Below are 8223 nucleotides of genomic sequence, written 5' to 3'. Positions count from 1 at the left end.
GGCCAGACTAGTGGTAGAGTGGAGCCTTTTTGGGAAGGCCAGAATATTGAAGAGCAGACCAATGCTCTTTATAATAACACTAGATTTGATAACCGTCAAAAGATTGACCCATATTCAGAAACCTATAATCCTGGTTGGAGAAACCATCCGAACCTTTCGTTGTCTAAGGGCCAAAGTCAAGGTCAGTTTAGTGATTCTAATGCTCCCACAGGTTTTGGCTATACTAAGAATCCTTCAGGACTAGCTCAGTTTCAGAATCAGTCATATAAGAAAATCCTAAGTTTAGAGGACTCTCTCGCCTTGTTAACTCAGCAAACTGCAAAATTCCAGTTATTCGTAGAACAGAGTCTACAAGCTAGTAACATGATAGGACAAGAAAATAGTCAGGCTATTTCCGAGTTAAAAACCCAGGTTGGTCTGATAAGTGATTCTTTGAGAGAAAAAGGTAAGTTTCCTAGTCAAACACAACCCAACCCTAGAGGAGTTCATGAATTAGGTGCAAAACCATCGAATCAATTGAATGCTGTTAGAACCCTTAGAAGTGGTAGAGTTATAGACAATAAGGTAACCATGCCCGATAGTGAACATATTGTAGTTCACCCCTCAGGATCTCACCTCTCAGGACCAGTAGCTGAAGAGACTAATAAAGTTTCTGATGATGTGAATTCGGTTCCTGAAAGGTCTGATTTTAGGCCTAGAGCCCCATTTCCTCAGCTATTAGTACCAACAAAGAAGGAATCGAACTTTAATGACATAGTGGAGGTTTTTGAAAAAGTTACCATAAACCTTCCCTTATTAGATGCAATTAGGAAAATTCCTGCTTATGCCAAGTTCCTTAAGGATATGTGTACGCGAAAGCGAAAACTTAGCGTCCATAAGAAAGCCTTTTAAGCTAGTCACGTAAGTTCAATCATTCAGAACACCACAACTCCAAAGTACAAAGACCCAGGTTCTCCTACCATTGCTTGCACAATAGGTAACTTCCGGGTAGAAAAAGATTTACTTGACTTAGAAGCCAGTGTGAAATTACTGCCATTCCATGTATACTTACAGCTAGGACTTGGTGAAATGAAACCTACTCAGATGACACTGCAGTTAGATGATAGGTCTGTTAAAATCCCTCGAGGTGTTATCGAGGATGTTCTTATTGAGGTCGAAAAGTTTATTTATCCAGTGGATTTCGTGGTCCTAGATACCCAACCTGTCCCTGACCCATAGAACCAGATACCTGTGATTTTAGGTCGCTCATTTTTAGCTACGTCTAATGTGATCATTAACTGTCGAAATGGTGTGATGAGTTTATCTTTTGGTAATACGACTATGGAGATGAACATTTTTAATGTCAGTAAGCAACCTCATGAGCTAGATGACACATGTGTTGAGGAGGTGAACATGATAGAAGCCTTAGTTCAGGAGTCATTACCAAACATCTTGTCTGAAGACCCATTAGAAAGTTGTTTATCTCATTTTGGTTTATATTTTGACGACGATAGCACTATTGAACAGGTGAATGCTCTATTAGATTCTACCCCTGTATTAGACACTGATATATGGAAAGCTAGGTTCGAACCATTACCAGTTTCTGAGACTACCATAATTCCTTCTTTAGAAGATCCCCCAAAGTTGGACCTTAAACCACTACCCGATACTCTAAAGTATGTGTTTTTAGGCCCATCTGAGACTTTACCTGTGATTATAGCTTCCAATTTGGATAGTGATCAGGAAAGTAGGCTAGTAAATGTACTTCAAGACAATAAGGAAGCTTTAGGATGGACTATAGCAGACATTAAGGGTATAAGTCCTACTGTGTGTATGCATCAGATTCATTTAGAGGAAGACTCCAAACCTTCTAGGGAGATGCAATGTCGACTGAACCCTAACATGAAAGAGGTAGTTTGAAAAGAGGTGCTTAAGTTGTTAGATGCGGGTATTATTTACCCAATTTCAGACAGTAAGTGGGCCAGCCCTGTTCAGGTTGTCCCCAAGAAATCAGGTATCACTGTAGTCCAGAATGATAATAATGAATTAATCCCAACCCGAGTGACCACGGGATGATGTGTGTGTATTGACTATAGGAAATTGAACAAGGTCACAAGGAAGGATCACTTTCCCCTTCCTTTTATCGACCAAATGCTAGAGCGATTAGCTGGACATAGTCATTATTGCTTCTTAGATGGCTACTCTGGTTATAATCCGATCGTTATTGTCCTAGAAGACCAAGAGAAAACCACTTTTACCTGTCCCTTTGGTACCTTTGCGTATAGACGCATGCCTTTCAGGCTATGTAATGCCCCTGCAACTTTTCAGCGTTGTATGATGAGTATATTTTCTGATATGGTAGAAGGGTTCTTAGAGTTCTTTATGGATGATTTTTCAGTGTTTGGTTCATCTTTCGATGAGTGCTTGCATCATTTGACATTAGTGTTGACTAGGTGTAAGGAAAAACATTTAGTGCTTAATTGGGAAAAATGCCATTTCATGGTTAAATCAGGAATTTTGTTAGGGCACATCGTCTCTTCAAAGGGTATAGAGGTAGACAAAGCCGAATTTGACCTTATTAAGACTTTACAGGTCCCAAAAACCGTAAAAGATATTAGGTCATTCCTAGGGGATGCAGGTTTTTACCGTCGATTCATTAAGGATTTTAGCTTGATTTCTAGACCTCTTTGCAATTTGCTTGCAAAAGATGTTAAGTTTGTCTTTGATGATGCTTGTTTAGAGGCTTTTGAGAAACTTAAAACTTTACTCACTACTGCCCCGATAGTCCAGGCACCTAACTGGAACCTACCCTTTGAGATTATGTGTGATTCTTCAGATTATGCTATAGGCATCGTTTTAGGACAACGAGAAAACAAATTACTTCATGTGATTTATTATGCTTGCAAAACTCTGAATGATGCCCAAATGAACTACACAACTACCGAGAAGGAACTTTTAGCAATCGTGCTTGCCTTGGATAAGTTTAGGTCCTACCTATTAGGTTCTAAGATCATAATCTATATAGATCATGCTGCTTTGAAATACCTTTTATCTAAGAAGGATACCAAACCTAGATTGATTAGATGGATCCTATTATTACAGGAATTTCCCCAGACATTAGAGACAAAAAGGGTGAAGAAAATGTAGTAGCAGACCGCTTGTCTAGGCTAGTTGTTAGTTCCCCTAGTGATTCCCTTCCTATAAGGGATAGCTTTCCTGATAAGCAATTGTTCTCTATTTCCCAATCACCTTGGTATGCAAATATAGTGAATTATCTTGTTACTGGTCGAACCCCTCAATATTGGGGTAAGCAAGATCGTTCTAAGTTTTTAGCCGAGGTTAAGCATTTCTTTTGGGACGATCCTTATCTGTTTAAGTATTGTCCGGACCAGATTATTAGGAGATGTGTATCTGATAGTGACCAGTCTAGTATTATCTCCTTTTTTCATGAACATGCATGTGGGGGTCATTTTTAGTGCTAAGAAGACTGTTGCTAAGATTTTGCAGTGTGGATTTTACTGGCCTTCGTTGTTTAAATATTCCCATAGTCATTGTGTTTCTTCTGAGCCTTGCCAGAAGTTAGGAACCATTTCCCGTAGAAATATGATGCCTTTGAATCCTATTTTAGTGATTGAGGTCTTTGATGTGTGGGACATTGATTTTATGGGTCCATTTCCTATTTCGTTTGGTTATCTTTACATACTTGTCGTTGTAGACTATGTGTCTAAGTGGGTTGAGGCGGTTCCGTGTAAAACGAATGACCACGGGGTCGTACTCCAGTTTTTGAAAGAGAATATACTTACACGTTTTGGTACCCCGCGAGCTATAATTAGTGATGGAGGTTCACACTTTTGTAATAGACCGTTTGCTCTTTTAATGAAACAATACAGTATTACCCATAAAGTAGCAACCCCATATCACCCTCAGACTAGTGGTCAGGTAGAGGTTTCCAATAGGGAAATTAAACGTATTATAGAGAAAACATTTAATCCAAATAGGAAAGACTGGTCGTCGAGGCTTACTGATGCCTTATGGGATTACCGTACTGCGTTTAAGACACCCATTGGAATGTCACCTTATCGTTTAGTGTTTGGCAAGGCATGTCACATGCCTGTTGAGTTAGAGAATCGAGCCTATTGGGCTATTAAGAACTTAAAATTTTCACTTGACAAGGAAGGAGCTCAAAGAAAGCTCCAGCTCAATGAGTTGGACGAGATTCGTAGAGATGCATACGATAGTGCTAAGGAGTATAAGAACAAAATGAAACTTGTGCATGATAGGAATATTTTACGAAAGTCATTTTATCCAGGTCAAAAAGTTCTTCTGTATGACACTCGTTTGCATCTATTTCCCTGGAAGTTGCGCTCTCGGTGGACCGGTCCTTTTGTGTTCCGTACTGTTTTTCCTCATGGCGCTGTTGAGATTGAGACACAAGATGGTAGTAGTTCTTCGAAGGTTAACGGTCAGCGATTGAAGCCCTTTTTAGAGCCTTCTCCTACAGGTGATGTTGAGGAGGTCCCTCTGGAGGACCCTGTTTACCTTGATTTACCATCGAGGCGATTTTGTATGTTGTATAATATTTTTGTAGGTTTTTGGTTACACTTCACCCAGGTACTATCTTTCCGACTTCTCTCTTTACTATTTCCTCATGTTACTTATATTTTTGGTATTGTTCTTTAATTAGAAACATTGAGGACAATGTTAGATTTAAGTTTGGAGGTGGGGTAGAACTTTTTTTTACCTTTTCGTTGCAATAAATAAACTCCATAGCCTAGAAATTTATCCCTATTAAGGATGGCACTAACCAATCTAGGTGGATGGAAGCATTTTGGTTGTAGGAGTTGAGGAACCAATCTGACTAGATGGCAACATCTAAAGAGTCTATTCATAAAAGCACATAGCTCAGGTGTTAGAAATAACATGATAGTTTCACCATATCTCGTTGAGTCCTTTTCACTTCTGTTTTTATTTTGTTTTGTTTTTAAACTATGTTTCTCTAAGTGATTAGGTGGGGCTCACGATTCAAGTTGTTACCAATGCTAGGGTGAATTAGAGTGATTGAGACACACACACACACACAAAAAAAAGAGAAATTGAGACCAGACCATCAGACCAACTGGAATAAATTCAATAAAGTCGACCACTGGTACCCTTGTATATGCCAGTGTGTGACCTAGAGTTAGGATTATCAATCACTGGTTCCCTTGTATATGCCAGTGTGCTGATATTAGTCAGACTAGTATCTCAGTCCATTAGGATAGGTTCATTTTGACGGAGGCCTTCAGACAGATATGAGAAACATCGTTCACCTAGTAAACATCAAAACCATCTATGTTTTTCTATATCCATCTTCTTGATCTATCCATGTGATTAGTTTTGACTCCGGATATTGATGTCCATAGTGCGACTATCTGAGTAGAGCTCTGTCACTTATATATGAATTTTAGTATGCTTGAGAGCAAACTCGTGTACAACAATTGGAATTTCGCATCAGGGTACTTCCTCCTGTAGTCAGTAAGTATGCCAACCAAGGAGATTCCTTAGTGCCTTCCAAGGTTCTGCGTAAATGGCTAAGGTATGGAGTAAAAGTTTTGTGGGTATATCTCTTGTAATCCCTCCCGAGACTATAACTCGGCCACTAGGGCCACCTAGGGGTTGAAAGGCTTGTTGCATACGCTAAATGCAACCCACGATGCCTGCGACAGTGAGTTAGGATTTTTATTTTATTTTATTTTTGCTCGAGGACTAGCAAATAATAAGTTTGGGGGTATTTGATAGACGCATTTATGTGTCTATTTTGATCTCAATTATGTGTATTGTTAGTGCTCGCTTTAATACTTATTTGATTATTTTATGTTTTTGTAGGTGTTTTTGGAGAAATAAGCTTTTGCGCGAAAATTGGCTCAAAAAAGTGGTATTTGCGCTCGTGGGAGGAAATCAATAAAGACACCCCTTATTTGGATAAGGGGCACTCAATTACTAAGGGGCACATACTTGTTATTTACACCCAGGACAACCTACGTGTTAAAAGCACCCAGCAGTAGGATAAGGGGCGTCATCTTCTACATTTGAATTTTTGCTTTTTGGCGGGAAACTCGTTGGAGCATCATGTTGGAGCAAGACAGTGCGATAGATATTCACGTGAATGGATAAACTTGGATTGATAATGAGTATTGGAGACAAACCAGCGATGGTAAGAGAGTTTGTATTAGCACAGAAGACGTGTGAGAAGATTAACATTCGTTCTCAAAGAAAACAGAGAAGGGATATATTCTCGGGTTTATTGGCTTTGCTTTTGGAAAGTACGTGGAAACATTGTCGAGTATGTTGATGATTTGGGAAGATACGTGAATGATTGAGAGAGTATATGGACGCATAGGATCATATCCTATATTTACTAATGAGAGTTTTAATCAAAACATGGAAGAAAAGCCGTGACCATTTTGGAAAAGAAAACCAGAGATTTAATCGGTATTTTTGGTTGCTGTGTATATAAATAGGATGCTGGGACCGAAACAAGGAGGGGACGAAACCTTATGAGAAGTTTAGAACACCACAGAGCTCCAGAGATCGAGTTGCAGGAAATCGTTTTTGCTGGTGCACAAGGAAGAACACGAAGAACAAAAGGCCATTGAAGACAGTCGTTTCTGGGGTCTTAAAATCAGCGACAAAGCAACAGTACTTATACAATTTTCTGTAACAGTTCCATTGTAACAAATGTTTTTTAACTCCGATACATTGTTGCAAATAGTCTGTGTTATTACTTTTCACTCTTTTAATCATCTTTTGAGCAACAAACACATATTTTGAGACCATGATTAATATGAGGAGCTAAACCCCATTGCTGAGGCGATAGAGGAAGCTATTTTTCCAACAAAAAGTGGTATATTCTATTTTATCTTTTTATTTGCAATAATTATATGATTATTTGCCTTGAACTATTATTGAATATGATTTTTATTTGAGTGATTGTGATCTATTTTGATGGAGTATGCTTAGTTTTAATACTTTTGATGCTTCATACTTGGTATTTATAATTACTACTTTTGAAAATATACTTGTTGCAATGTTTTAGAATCAAATTAAACGAGAAAATTGCATAAATATAAGTATTGGTTTAATCACTTTGAACTTGGAAAATAGTGGAATCTTAGCCTCAGTGTTTCATTTAATATTGATATCATCTTTGTTTGAGTTGGCTATAATTTTTATTGTGTTTTCTCTTTTAGTTTTGAATTTAAGTCTAAAAAATCCTTCACAAGTCTGAGAAACGACACTCTTTTTACCACCATCTACAAATTACATCAATACACCTGTATCATGGGTCCCCCTTTTAAGAACCTGAACTCCCGTGAAAGTTAAAAATGAAGGTTAGGGAACTCAATAGTCCATTTTTCCTTGTTAAACCACTTGGTCTTGATGGGAAGTTGACCTTTACATCCAATTAGAAAAGCTTCTTTCCTTCCTTGTCATGTTTTGGTCACTCTACGCTCCAATATCCAGTCTTCCTTGAGTGGTTAATCTCTATCAAACCATAAGTCTTCTACTCGTGGTAAGATCATAGCGTCGTCGTCATTATCATCTAGTAATGGTGTTTCAAACAACTTGAAGTATTCGGCATTTATAACCGAGTACATTCCTAGATAAGGTGGTAAATCCAGATGAAAGGCATTGTCACCAATCTGATCGAGAATACGAAAAGGTCCATATCTCAATGGATTCACCTTCTTACCTTCCCCCTTCAGTCATTCCTTACCTAATTTTAACCATACCAAGTCACTAATACCGAAATTTCAAGGCACGGGATGCTTGTCATGTTTTGCTTTGTATTTGTCTTGTGACTTCTTTAACTGTGCTTCAACAGTCGCATGTATCTGAGATATCTTTTCCAAGAACTTATGTGTATTTTGTCGTTCACTTCCTTCCTTTCCTCCCATGGAGGTGTCATTAGAAAATAGTAGATCGAAAGGGCTAGGTGGTAAGTAACCATAGCACGTCTCCAAAGGAGATTTCCCCGAAGAATTGTGAACTTCTCTATTGAAAGCAAATTGTAGATATGGTAAACTCTCATCCCAAGTTTTAGGGTGCTTGGAATTATATCCACTTAACATATGAACCATGGTCTTGTTGACCACTTCCGTCTGTTCTCCTGTCTGCGGATGAAAAGCTGTACTCTCCTTCAACCTAGTGTCCATCATCTTCCATAAAGAATTTAAAAAGTGACTAAGGAATCGACTATCCCTA

This window comes from Papaver somniferum, chromosome 8 (genome assembly GCF_003573695.1).
Source record: "Papaver somniferum cultivar HN1 chromosome 8, ASM357369v1, whole genome shotgun sequence".
Lineage (NCBI taxonomy): Eukaryota > Viridiplantae > Streptophyta > Magnoliopsida > Ranunculales > Papaveraceae > Papaver > Papaver somniferum.
The sequence above is the reverse complement of the archived record's forward strand: the minus strand, read 5'-3'. Positions refer to the sequence as shown.